Below are 13900 nucleotides of genomic sequence, written 5' to 3'. Positions count from 1 at the left end.
ACACACACACAGACACACACATACACACACACACAAACAACATACACACAGATCTAATTATTTTTATTAGCTGTTTAACATTTCATAGAACAAATGTCCCATAATTCACTCAATCATTGCCTTAATGATCAACATTTAGTACATTCTTTTCTTTTTGCAAAAAACATCCTTGTACATATTACCTTGTGTCCAAATGGCTTTGCAGGATAAATTCTCCAAAGTGGAATTGCTGGATCAAAGGGCATACACATTTTAAATACAGATTAGTGTCCCAAAAGGTTGTGGCAGCTCATACTCCCACCAGCCTCGTCAAAACTGCTCAACTGCCCCCACCTGGCTGGCACTGGATGTCATCAATATTTAATATTTTCCCCAATCTGATGGGAGAAAAATGGCATTTGGCATTTTGTTATTCTTTTAATTTGCATTTCTATGACTGCCCGAGAGGCTGAGCAGTTTCTCATTTGTTTATTGGCCATTTGCATTTCTGCATCTGTGAGTTGCCTGATCATATTCTTTGCCCACGTGTCTTTATTTTTGTTTTGTATTTTTCTTATCAATTTTTAGGTATTCTTTGTATGTTCAGAATATTAATCCTTTGTCTATCTCATGTGTGGTCCACCTCTATGCCAAAAAGATCTTTGCAAGCTGCAAAAATATCTCTGCAAGCTGCAATTCTGTGTGGATAAAATGCTGCAAGATGAAACAATAGGAATAAATGCAAATTCTAGTTCTTGGGTCTGCAAGCTCATGCTATCCTTGGATGGAGGAGACAGGGTATGCTGACCATTTGTGACATCAGAGGTTGATGGGTTCAGCGGGAGGTAACAGTGGGATGCAGCTGCTTAAACAGCTGGACCTTAGCATGCATTCATGGAGATAGAGGGTTTACAATGTCCTTCCCACCTCTGTGAAAAGGGGCTCACTCTGGGGCCCTAGAGAAGGGTGAGAGGGCTGGAGACCCTTTCCCATGAGGAGTTGGCTCTGCTTAGTCTGGAATAGAGCAAGGCTGTCCTTCCCTAGGGGGAGCAGATGAACCTCTGTGCCCAGAGGGCAGAGTGGAGTCCATAAGACATCCCAGGGAGGTGGGTTCCAGCTGAGAGTGAGAAGGAACTTCTTCCTTAACCGCCTATTTCCAGAATTGCATCCCAAATGCCGCCTCCTATCCCTTTTCTTGCTTTATCTTCTCCCTTTTTTGCAATTTCTAACATACCCTACATTTTATTAATTTTGTGTATTGTGTTTCCTTACTAGAGTGTCAGCTCCACGAGGACAGGAGTTTCTGTTTTGTTCACTGCTGTGTCCCTTCCACAAACATTTTTATTGTTTCTCCCACTCAAAGCTGTGCAGAAATGGGATGAGCTGCTGAATAGGTAGTGAGTGCCCCATCAGGAGAGACGAGCAAGCAGAACCTGCCTGGCCACTTAGCAGGCTTTCTGTGCAGGGGGATCCCAGTATTCACCTGCAGCTTTTCCCCCTAGGTGAGGTCTAGAAGGGCCTTTGGGTCAACAGGAGACCCCCTGGGCCTCCCAGGGTGGCAAGGGGCCTGTGAGTCAGCCATCTGGAGCACCAGAGCTCTCCAACTGGGTCAGCTTCTGTTTATGTTCTTGTCCTGGCCCATCCTGCACCCCGGCCCCACCCTTGGTCAGCTTCAGTCCAGCCTCAACTCTCCCCCCAACATGAGGCCCTTGTGTTTTGGAAAATCAACCGGCATCACAGCAGACTGAAAATATCTCAAAATATCACTTGCGACTTCCTACCACTCCCCGAGGCCCCGCCTGGGCGGGCAGCAACCTTTCCCTTGCTGTTGATTTTCAAGAAAGTCTCTTCCATCGCTGGGATGCAGGGAATTTCCAGTATTTTTCTTCCTCCAGCAGTTTTTTTTTTTTTGGCCTTCAGAGGCCCACATTGTGTTGTCCTGACGCAGCTCCAGGCAATGTTTTGCCCCAAAGGCCTGGGCTGGGTCAGCGAGGTTTGGACCAGCAGCCCTGGCTCCTTGGGCGCAGGAACAATGCCTCCATAATTCACTGAAAGTTCTCCTCGGATGACTTTTTCCTGTTGCTGATTGTCTCCGAGTTCCAGGCCTGCACAAACTTCTTTTTCCCGCAGCTAAATTTAAAAGGGCCAGACCCTGGAAACAGTGCACCAGGCTGCTCCCACCAAGGGGGCAAAGGTGTGGGGAGGCTGGATGGAAGTAGAGCCCTGAAGCCACTGCTTCCCTGCCAGCCCTGACACACATACACAGGTGGCTGCAGGACTGTCTTCATTTTAATTCCTCAAACTGCCCTTAGAGCCCCTTGGGCCACAGCCACAGATTTTGGACTTCAGAAAAACTACTAAATCTATAGAGGTCAGAGAGGCTACAGCCAAGAAGACTTAAGGATTCACAGGTGTTGTTCCAGAGCTGGGGAACAGCAGGGCTGGAGGTCCACAGGACAGTGCCAGATCCCACTGCAGGGTGGATTCAAAGGACTGGAGGAGATTCTGCCCAGGCAGGGCAGAGCAGGGAGGGCACAGGCATCCAGCGAAACCGCTGAGCCCCTGGTCGCTGGAGGGTACAGACACAGGTGGCATGCCCACCCACTGGGGAAGCAGTCAAGGGCTGACAGTCTCAGGTGAGGGTCAGGTGCCAAGAGGGCCCTTCCTGGCTCTTGCATCTGTGGCCACCCCCGGGCCGGCAAGGAGGGGCTGGCCTTTCTGCACCAGCCATCTCAGAGGTTCCAGTAGCCTTGTCCTTCTGCCCACATTGGCCTGGCCTGTCGCTTTTAATAAGTGTGGAGCAAAATCCTCTGGGCTTGACTTCTGGCTCTGCCACTGACTTGCTGTGTGACCTTCCAAAAGCCTTTTGCTTCTCTCTGCCTCAATGTCCCCATCTTCAAAATGGGAATTATCAAAAGCACTTACATCTTAGGGCAGTTAAGAGGTAACATCAAGGGCACAACTTGCTGCTATTCCTAAGCAAGTTAATACCTATAAAGTGTTTGTTTGTTTATTTATTTATTATTTTGAGATGGAGTCTTGCTCTGTTGCCCAGGCTGGAGTGCAGTGGCGTGATCTCGGTTCACTGCAACCTCCACCTCCCAGGTTCAAGCGATTCTCCTGCCTCAGCCTCCCGAGTAGCTGGGACTACAGGCACACACCACCATGTCCAGTTAATTTTTGTATTTTTAGTAGAGATGGGGTTTTGCCATGTTGGTCAGGCTGGTCTCAAACTCCTGACCTCAGGTGATCCACCCACCTCGGCCTCCCAAAATGCTGGGATCACAGGCGTGAGCCACCACGCCTGGCCCTATGAAGTACTTAGAACAGTGTCTGGCACCGAGTACACAGGATTTAGAATTATTATCATTATTATTGAAGGACTCCAAGGAGGGCCTTCCCCCTTCATATGTCAGAAATGGCAGCTTTTTGTGTTACACATTGCCTTTTCTGGGGTCAATTTTTTTTTTTGAGACAAATCTCACTCTGCTGCCCAGGCTGGAGTGCAGTGGCATGGTCTCGCTCACTGCAACCTCTGCCTCCCAGGTTCAAGTGATTCTCCTGCCTTAGCTGGGACTACAGGCATGCACCACCATGCCTGGCTAATTTTTGTATTTTTAGTAGAGATGGGGTTTCACCATGTTGGCCAGGCTTCACCATGTTCGCCCACCTTGGCCTTCCAAAGTGCTGAGATTACAGGCATGAGCTGCCCTGCCCGGCCCTCTGGGGTCAAATTTAAGTCCTGTGGAGGGAAGAGAAAATCCCCAAGGTCTGGGGACCTGACTTGTTCCCTAATAGGCCAGGCCTGTAGCAGGGATAGCCACTGGCCACATGGTTGAGTTGCATGTTTGGGAAGGGGCATAGCCCTGAGGCCCCCTTTCCTCCATTCATCCCCAGCTCCTCGAGCCCACCCCTTCCCAGGCACTCACATGGAGTGTGGGAGCTCAGCATGCCCAGCCGGCATCCCTGTCATCATATCATCCTGGGTCAGCCACTGGTTTGCCAAGTGACCTCAGCCAGACTCACCATCTCAGTTTCCTCACATTCCAGGGCTGCTGAGAGGGACAGAGGACATGGTGCACAGAGTTGGTGGCCATGCCGTGGAACGTCCCAGTGGACAGAGGGCACAACTTGCTGCTATTCCTAAGCCCAAGCACCCAAGTGCAAGGTGAGAAGGCAGTGAGTTCATTCAGACCCTGCAAGCGGAATGGGTCCAACCAGTGCAGAGACGCCCCCCAGCGGACTGGAGGTGACAGGAGCGCTGACCTAGCTACATAAAAAAGAGTCCTCAGAACCTGGCTAAGGATGGAACAAAGGCTGGACCCCATTCGTTCCTACATCCCAGAGGACAAGGGAGAGGGGAGCAAAATGTCACAGAGTATGGCAACAGACACAGCAAGCACCCTGAAATGAAAGGAGCACACCAGCCAAACCTCAGCGCCCTGGAAACGTGTTTATTCAAGGCCATTTCCCACATGCCAGAGATGTATATATATATCATCTTAAGAATGTTTGCCACATCTTATTTATTGAATATCTTTCACTAAATTCATCTACATTTTCAACTTAGGTGGATTTAAAAAGGAAATTGGGAGGCCAAGGCGGAGAGATCGTGAGGTCAAGAGATTGAGACCATCCTGGCCAACGTGGTGAAACCTTGTCTCTACTAAAAATACAAAAATAGTCTGGGTGTGGTGGCAGGTACCTGTAATCTGTTACTTGGGAGGCTGAGGCAGGAGAATTGCTTGACCCCGGGAGGCAGAGGTTGCAATGGGCCAAGATCAGGTCACTGCACTCCAGCCTGTTGAGAGAGTGAGACTCCGTCTAAAAAAAAAAAAGGAAACTTCCAATTGCTTTGCCATAAATATAAGGTCACTGTAAAATGGATAGACAGAGCACAAAGCAATGTTGTTAAATTCTAGCCAAACACTGTTGCCTACCCGAGGCTGTGAGCTTGAGACCTGTTCTGCCTTAGTTACAAGGGGAAAATGAACCAGTTTGAGCAACATGGTGAGACCCCACCCTGTCTCTACCAAAACAAAGAAATTATCTGGGCATGGTGGCATACTTGTGGTTCCAGCTACTTGGGAGGCTGAGGTGGGAGGATTGCTTCAGCCTGGGAGTTTGAGGCTGCAGTGAGCTATGATTGTGCCACTGCACTCCAGCCTGGACAACAGAGCAAGATCCTGTCTCAAAAACAAATGCAAACAAAACAAAACAAACAAACAAACAAAAAGGGAAATTGGCAAGTATCAAAAGAGCTGTTAAGGGTGGGGTGGCGCCACCTGACACTCCTTGATGATGTGGGAGGATGGGAGCGGATGGGAAGGAATATCTTTCTCACTCTGTGCCTGTGTGCTTTCACCTAAAATAAAACAGTTTATGCGTGAAAATACTAATGAGGTGAGGCCAGGTGCACTGGCTCATGCCTGTAATTCCAGCACTTTGGGAGGTCAAGGCAGGCAGATTACTTGAGGTCAGGACTTCAAAACCAGCCTGACCAACATGGTGAAACCCCATCTCTATATCGAATGTCTTCTCATGTATTTATTGGGCATTTATGTATCTTTGGAGAAATGTCTATTCAGTGGCTTTGTCCATTTCTTAATTGGGTTGTCTGTCATGTGCACTTTTATTAAACCACCTTCTGTGCGATATGCACCTACTGTGTGCTGGGCACTGTGTCATAGTCACATTGCAGGTTCTCAAAATGTGGCACATTTACAGAACCTGCAGGCTTAAGGAGAAGTCATCAGAGACTCCTCGCCTTCTTTTGCCTCTAACAGAATTTTTACAGATGAGGAAACAGGCCCGGAGGAGGCATGACACCATCCAGGACACATAGCACAGGGCACAGACGGTGGCAGTTACTGTTTTTGACTGCCCAGTAAGTTTTCCCTGCCACTTTCTCTTGGTAACAAACTCTGATACCCCACGTGTGGTAGGCATGTGACCCAGCCTGGCCAATCACAGTTCTCTATCCTCTGAGCAACAGTGACTGGTTTGAGGAGTAGCCAATCTGAGCCTTCCCTGAGACTGACATACAGATGCTGGGAGCATCACTCCTTTCACTGGAGAAGCTAGCTGCTGCTGTGGCCACAGCCAGGCTACGGGAGTCTGCAGATGTGGGCCGAGGTGAAGGCCAGGAAAGAGCCCAGGCCCCCTCATTGCAGGTAGGTAAATACCACCTCCTGCCACCACTTCCAGAGACCAGTGATGCCCCCTGCAAGAAGCCCCTGCAGGCTCTAACTGACCCCACCTCGGCCCAGCCCAGCCCATCTCACCACCTCCCTGGCCACATCTAGGACATGGTCCCTGCAACCTGCTCAGTTGTCTCTGGCTTTGGGTTCCCTGGCCTCAGTTTCCCCATCTGTGAAAGGGAGCACTATTAGCACACATTATAAGGATTAAGGAGGGTAGTGGCCGTAAATGTGCCTGCTTTGGGTCTCAGTGCTTAGTGGGTGTTCAGGATGGACTGACCAAGGATGCTCCAAATGCTTCTCCTTCCCTTCTTCCCACACCTAGAAAAGCCCCTCAGCCCATCTGCTCGGAGAGTTCACCTAGGGGTTTGCCTGCTGGCTGGAGCCGCGTCCGTATCGTTCTGCCCTGCGGCCAGTTGCCTCTTGTTTCAGTATCCTAACTGGCCATTCCCATGACACCCACAGACTGAGAACCAAGGCAAGCTTTTATTTAACTTTGTTTCCCAGGGGAAAACATTTAGAATGGCAAGATTAACCTGCCACATAAAGAACCACTAAATCTTGGAAAGGGAAACAAGGAACTAGGAATCCACTCCCACCTTCATCTCAGTGGTGGGGAAGCTGAGGCCCAAGGCACTGGGTCGCCTTGGCCAGGCACTTGCCTGCTTGGAGCCTCAGTTTCTCCATTTGTAAAGGAAGCTGGCGGGCTCCATGACCCTTTCCAAGAGTCAGCTAGAAGGAGTAGAGAGGGCGAAGGTTCCCCTGACAGATGGGAGAGTTCACAGCCAAGCTCAGCTGCTTGCTCAGTGGGGGGCCTCTGACAACTTCCTGGGCTTCCCGGAGCCTATTTCCTCATCTGAAAAATGGGAGTGATTAGATTGGCTAATCTCAGGGTAAGAACTGTGGCCAGTGACTGACAAGGCATGTGTCTGTCTACTAAATAAATAGTAGCTATTATTACTAGCTTGTTAGAGATTACAAGAGCAGGTATTCCAGGAATTCCATATGTTTCTAGGTGACAGATGTGCAAGGGGTTAAGAACGTGCACTCTGGAGCCAGACCACCTGGGTTCCAGTCCCCACCCTGCCACTGCCTAGCTGTGTGATCTTCTCTCTATGCCTCAATTGAATTACCTGTGAAATGGTAAGAGAATTGACCTCATAGGGTTGTTTTCAACGTATCACACAATTCACCCATTGAAAGTGTACAGTTCAGTGGTTATTAGTACATTCACAGATAATGTACAATTCTGTGAATCACCACTGTCAATTTCAGAACATTTTCATCACCCCAAAAGAAACCCCACATGCTCTGGCAGTCACACTCCATCCCTTCTCCACTGCCCAGTCAGCCACTCATCTAGATTCTGTCTCTATAGATTTGCCTATTCTGCCCATTTCATACAAGTGGAATCACTCAAGTCTGGGCACGGCGGCTCACACCTGTAATCCCAGCACTTTGGGAGGCGGATCACCTGAGGTCAAGAGTTTGAGACCAGCCTGGTCAATATGGTGAAACCCTGTCTCTACTAAAAATACAAAACATCAGCTGAATGTGGTAGTGCATACCTGTAGTCCTAGCTACTCAGGAGGCTGAAGGAGCAGAATCGCTTGAAGCAGGAGGCAGGGATTGCAGTGAGCTGAGATCGCACCATGGTACTCTAGCCTGGGCCGCAGAGCTAGAACGCCTCAAAAGACAAAAACAAACAACAACAACAAAAGCACAAATGGCCTTTTGAGACTGCCTTCTTCCACTTAACAAAACGCTTTCCAGGCTCATCCATATTATAGTATATATCAGTACTTAATTCCTTTTTGCTAGAAAATAATATTCCCTGCTACAGATTTACCAAAATTTGCTTATCCACTTGTGTACAAGTTTTTGTGTGGTTATGTTTTCATTTCTCTTGAGTGGAATTCAACAATTCCTCTGGCAACTCTGTTTAACTGCTTGAGGAACTGCCAGGCTGGTTTCTAAAGTAGCTGCCCCATTGACATTCCCTCCAACAATGGATGAGGGTTCCAGTTTCCCCATATCCTCACCAACACTGGTTGTTGTTTGTCTTTTGATGATAGCCATCTTAGTGGGTGTGAAGTAGTATTGCATTATGGTTTTAATTGGTATTTCCCTAATGGCTAACAATATTGAATGTCTTCTCATATATTTATTGGGCATTTATATATCTTTGGAGAAATGGCTATTCAGTGGCTTTGTCCATTTCTTAATTGGGTTGTCATGTGCACTTTTATTAAACCACCTTCTGTGTGATATGCACCTACTGTGTGCTGGGCGCTATGTCATAGTCACATTGCATCCTCACCAATATGCTAGAAGGTAGATGTTAGTGTCCCCATTGTACAGATGAGGAAACTGGGGCTGAGAGAGAGAAAGTGACTTAGTCAAGGTTGCTCTGCTTTGTAGGGCAGAACTAGAACCTGAAAGCTTGCATTTGCATCAGAGAGACTGACAGTGCACAACTGAACAAAACTAGGTAGGAATAGGCCCCAAAAGGGAAATAAAATAGGTGACCTGCTGGCAGGGGTATGGGGATGGAAATGGACATCACTAGCAGGGAGAGTAGGGAGGGCAGGGGCTGAGCCTGACTGATGGTAAGTTGCTGACCATGTGGAGATCCAGATAACAAGGCTTCCAGGCAGAGGGAGTAGCTGTGCCAAGGCCCTGAGGTTGGGGTGGATCTTGACATGTCTGAAGGACAGAAAGAAGGACACCATGATGGAGAGAGAAGGCTGTGGGCGGAGTGGAGAGTGGAGGGAGGAAGGTGAGCTCATGTATGTTTTGGCTGCACAGAGAGTAGCCGGAGCTCACCAGCCCAGCAAGGATTGATGAGGGCTGCGGGGCAGCTGCGGGGCATGGAGTCCCTGATCAGATCCTGCTCTACCACAGATGGGCTGTTGGGGTCACGGTCGAGGCCTTTCCTCACTCTCAGCTTCCGCTTCCCATTTGAAAATGGACTGCTGGGTGTGGGAGGCACCATGGTGGGCATCACATGAGGCAAAGCAGGTCAGCTCAGTGCCTGCCCCATGTAGGTGGAGGACAAGCATGATGATTTCCTCATCTATACGCTCAGGGAGGGGTGGGCTCTGCCTTCCATTTCATCACTGAATGGCCAAGGCCTGGTGTGTAGCAGCCGTTCATTAAAAAACAGCTGACTGAATGACCAGCAGCAAGTCAAGATTCTTATAAAGACACTTGTGTGAGGGAGGAGCGAGGAAAGCCAGCAGGTGGTGTACACTGTAGAGGGCTGTGCACAGGCAGATCCGCCTCTGGGAACTCTCACTTTTCTGCTTCCTCTCAGGCCCCTCCCTTTGAATTTGATAACAGCAACCTCTCTGCCCAAGGCTGTACCCTGAATTCTTGGCATGAGCAGGTCCTGTACCCAATCCTCAAATGTAGTGGCTTTCAAGCTTTCCTAACTACCTTCTTGAGGAAGAAATACATTTTGCACAGTGAACACAAAAGAAAGGGCCCACTCCCTTTGCAAAACAGCGTTTGCATGTTCCCTGAGCTCAGCTCCCGAACCACTCCTTCACTTCTCACAATAACCCATGTCGTACTGTTTTCCCTCCATGGACAGATGAAGAAACTGAGGCCTGGAGAGTTAAACAACATGCCAGGGGTCATGTGGCTGGGTAGGTGGGCTCCAGGGCTTGCGTTTTTTGTTTTGGGCTTTTTTGAGGCAGCGTCTTGCTCTGTTGCGCAGGCTGGAGTGCCGTGGTGTGATCTCGGCTCACTGCAACCTCCACCTCCCAGGTTCAAGTGATTCTCCCATCTCAGTCTCCTAAGTAGCTGGGATTACAGGCACTCATCACCACGCCAAGCTAATTTTTTGTATTTTAGTATAGATGGGGTTTCATCATGTTGGCCAGGCTGTTCTTCAGCTCCTCACTTCAAGTGATCTGACTGCTTTGGCTTCCCAAAGTGCTGGATGACAGGCGTGAGCCACCACACCTGGCCTGGGGCTTGCATTTTTAACCACTGTACTCATGGGTGACTGATATAAAGCCTGTGCTTCATTATATGCATATTTTCTATTCCAGCTCTCTCTTTCAAAATGCACATCACAATCCACTGCATGGATTTTGCAACTCACTACTGGGTCACAAGCTGCAGTTGGAAACATGCTGTCCAGACCCAAGGCAGGATAAGCTGAGATGCAGAATGCCAAGGGCATACCAACTGGGCACCTCCTACCTGCCACTCCCCACCCCCCGGCACCAGGATCCCTCCTTGCTGTCCTTCCCACCAACACCACAGGGCCAGCAGCCGGAACTATCTGCTCTCTTTCTCACATGTGAACTGACAGCTTCGGGCAGCTCTGGGGTCTCCAGCAGTCCCTAGACCTGGGGAAGCGAGAAAGAGGCAGGAGGGGAGGCCCACCCATCTCTTTCCTGGAAGGGGAAAGTCATTATGATGCAAGCTGCACGAGCTGAATGGGCTTTCATTTCCCAAGGCCTGAGCTGGGGCCAGAGGAGATTGCTCACAGATAGCGAGATGCTGCTGCTGAGGCTGATGCTTTATTCCTGCTCCTGCTCCTTGGCAGGCAGTCAAGCTCCTTAACCCTTGAGGGAGCTGCAGACTGGAGGCAGCCTGCAGCTGGGTGGGCCCTGCTGGAGTAGAGGCTGGCATTATAGAAGGCAGGGGGAGCTCCTTAATCATTTTATTAACAGTTATTCTCACTTACATGTCCTGAGCATGAGCTAAATCCCTTCTCTGTATTATCATATATAAACCACCAATATCCCTGGGAAGTTGCTTATTGGGATGATCCCATTTTATAGATCAGGAAGTGGCAGTCCAGAGACTAAAGTTGCTTGCCCATAGCCTCAAGGCCAGGGTTGGGGGCAGTGCAGGGAGAAACAGGTGTTATTAATATTTATTGAAGGGGTAAATATTTGAGGGTTCTGGGTGAAGGGTGTTGGGGGTTTCAGCAACCTGCAACCACGGATCTATTCGGCATCTTCGTGGCCTAGGAGGACATCCCAGGCCCTCTACAGAGGAGCCCCATCCTCTCAGGCACACTCTGTCTTTTTCCTGCTTCAGTCCATTCCTGGCATCTACTGCCACTGCCTCTTATCCCTCATCTGTGTGTTTAAGACTCTGTGTTGCTATGCCTGCAACCTGGCCCACTGCTTTTCAAGATGAGAAACCAGCTTTATAGGTTGCACTTGCATCCCACATCTTAATAAATCTGTGTTAATTCTAACAGTCTATTGATTCTGTTGGTTTTTCTATGTAGATGATTAAATTATCTTCGAATACTGACAATTTTATCTTTTGCTCTTACATCCTTGTATGTCTTATTTCAAGTTCCTTCTGTAGTGTGTTGGAGAGCTCTAATATACTTTGCATAGTGGTGTTGAAGTAGTATCTTTGTCTTTTTACAGGGAAGATTAAAATATTTAAAGTGTCTCTATTGTGGGGCGCAGTGGCTGACACCTGTAATCCCATCGCTTTGGGAGGCCGAGGCTGGCGGATCACCTGAGATTGGGAGTTCGAGACCAGTCTGGCCAACATGGTGAAACCCTGTCTCTACTAAACTTACAAAAATTAGCTGGGCATGGTGGCAGGCACCTGTGATCCCAGTTACTTGGGAGGCTGAGGCAGGAGAATGGCTTGAACCCAGGAGGCAGAGGTTGTAGTGAGCCGAGATTGTACCACTGCACTCTAGCCTGGGCAATAAGAGTGAAATTCTGTCTAAATAATAATAATAATAAAAAATAAAGTGTCTCAATTAAGAAAAATATTTGTTGTGGGTTTTTCTTATATAAACTACACTAGGTTAAGAAAGTGACCTTCTATTTCCAGCTTGCTAGACTTTATCTAATAAATTTTGTTCACCAGTTGAGATAGAATTTGATTTTTCTTCTTTAGTCTATTAATACTGCAAATTATATTGATTTATTTTCTGATGTTGAACTGTCTTTGCATTGCTAGGATAAACCTTACCTGACATAATGTATTATTTTAAAAAATAAATATACCATTGGATTCAATTAGCTAATCTTCCATTTAGAATGTTTATACCTACATTCATCAGTGAAATAAGCCATGAGATTTTCATCTTCTCTTCTTTGTATTGACCTTATCTGATTTTGAGGTGCGCTAGACTCAGAAACAAACAATTGCCCATTTACAGTAGAATGGATAAATACATTGTAGTGTAACTACAGTAAAATTCTATATACCAATGACATTGAATGAACTTCAATCACACACAACACGGATGAATTTCATGAACATAATGAATATAAAAGAACTCAGACACAAAAGAGTATGCAGTAAGTGATTCCATTTGAATAAAATTTAAAAACAGACAAAACTAACCTCTGGGGAAGGCAAGTGATGATCTGCTTTGGATTCTGGTCATGTGCTGTGTTCATCTGTTCTTGCACTGCTGTAAAGAAACAGCTGAGACTGAGTAATGTGTAAAGGAAAGAGGTTTAATTGGCTCATGGTTGTACAGGCTGTACAAGCATGATGCCAGCATCTGCTCAGCTTCTGGGGAGGCCTTGGGAAGCTTTTACTCATGTTGGAAGGCAAAGGGGGACCAGACCCTTTGCATGATGAAAGCAGGAGCAAGAGAGAGAGTGGGTGGGGAGGCACCACGCTTTACAACAACCAGATTCTCATTGTTCTCGTGAGAAAACTCACTGCCTTGAGAACAACACTAAGCTATGAGGGATCCCCCACCATGACCCAAACACCTCCCAGTAGGCCCCACCTCCAACACTGGGGATTACAATTCAACATGAGATTTGGGCAGGGACAAATATCCAAACCATATCATAGGAGTATGTTTACCTTGAGAAATTCATTCAGATGGAGCTTACTTTTCTACATTTATGTAGAAAAAATTTGACAAAACTTATTTTTCAGAACAACTTATAAAAGACAGGCATAAACTTTTTTTTTTTTTTAGGCAGGGTCTGGCTCTGTCTTCTAGGTTGGAGTGCAGTGGCGCAATCTCAGCTCACTGCAACCTCTGCCTCCCAGGCTCAAGCTATCTTCCCCCATCAGCCTCTGGAATAGTTGGGACCATAGGCCACCATGCCTAGCTAATTTATGTATATTTTGCAGAGATGGATTTTACCATGTTGACCAGGCTGGTCTTGAACTTCTGAGCTCAAGTGATCCAGCTGCCTCAGCTTCCCAAAGTGCTGTGATTACAGGCATGAGCCACATGAGCTATTTTAAACTCACCTGTAAAACCATATGAACCTGGGTTTTGGGGTGTGCATGTGCGCACATGTACATGCATAAGACTGATTACTGTTTCAATTTATTTGCAATTCCAGGTTTTTGCCAGTTTTCAATTTCTTTTGCAACAATACTGGTTTTTTTGTTTTTGTTTTTTGTTTTGTTTTCTGTTTTGTTTTTTTTAAGTAATGTATCCATTTTACATTAGGCAGGTAACTGATATACCAATCAAACCCAAAAATATCAACGGCTTAACACAATGAAGTTTATTTCCTACTCTTGACATTGTCCACTGTGGGCTAGGGAAGGGCTTTGAGAGCCAGAAGTCTCTCATCTCATAGGAACACTGGGAGCTCTGAGTCCTCCACTGGTGCTTCCGTATCTAGTATTCTTCCCTGCAGAGAACATGGGGCACTGTGGGTTAGCTTTTACAGGCCGGGCCTGGAGGTGGTGAACTTAACTGCCACCCACATTTCATTAGCCAGAACTTAGGTGCCCGGCTG

This window comes from Aotus nancymaae, unplaced genomic scaffold (assembly GCF_030222135.1).
Source record: "Aotus nancymaae isolate 86718 unplaced genomic scaffold, 86718_ANA_hifiasm-v0.15.2.pri h1tg000046l, whole genome shotgun sequence".
Lineage (NCBI taxonomy): Eukaryota > Metazoa > Chordata > Mammalia > Primates > Aotidae > Aotus > Aotus nancymaae.
Note: the sequence above shows the minus strand (reverse complement) of the source record.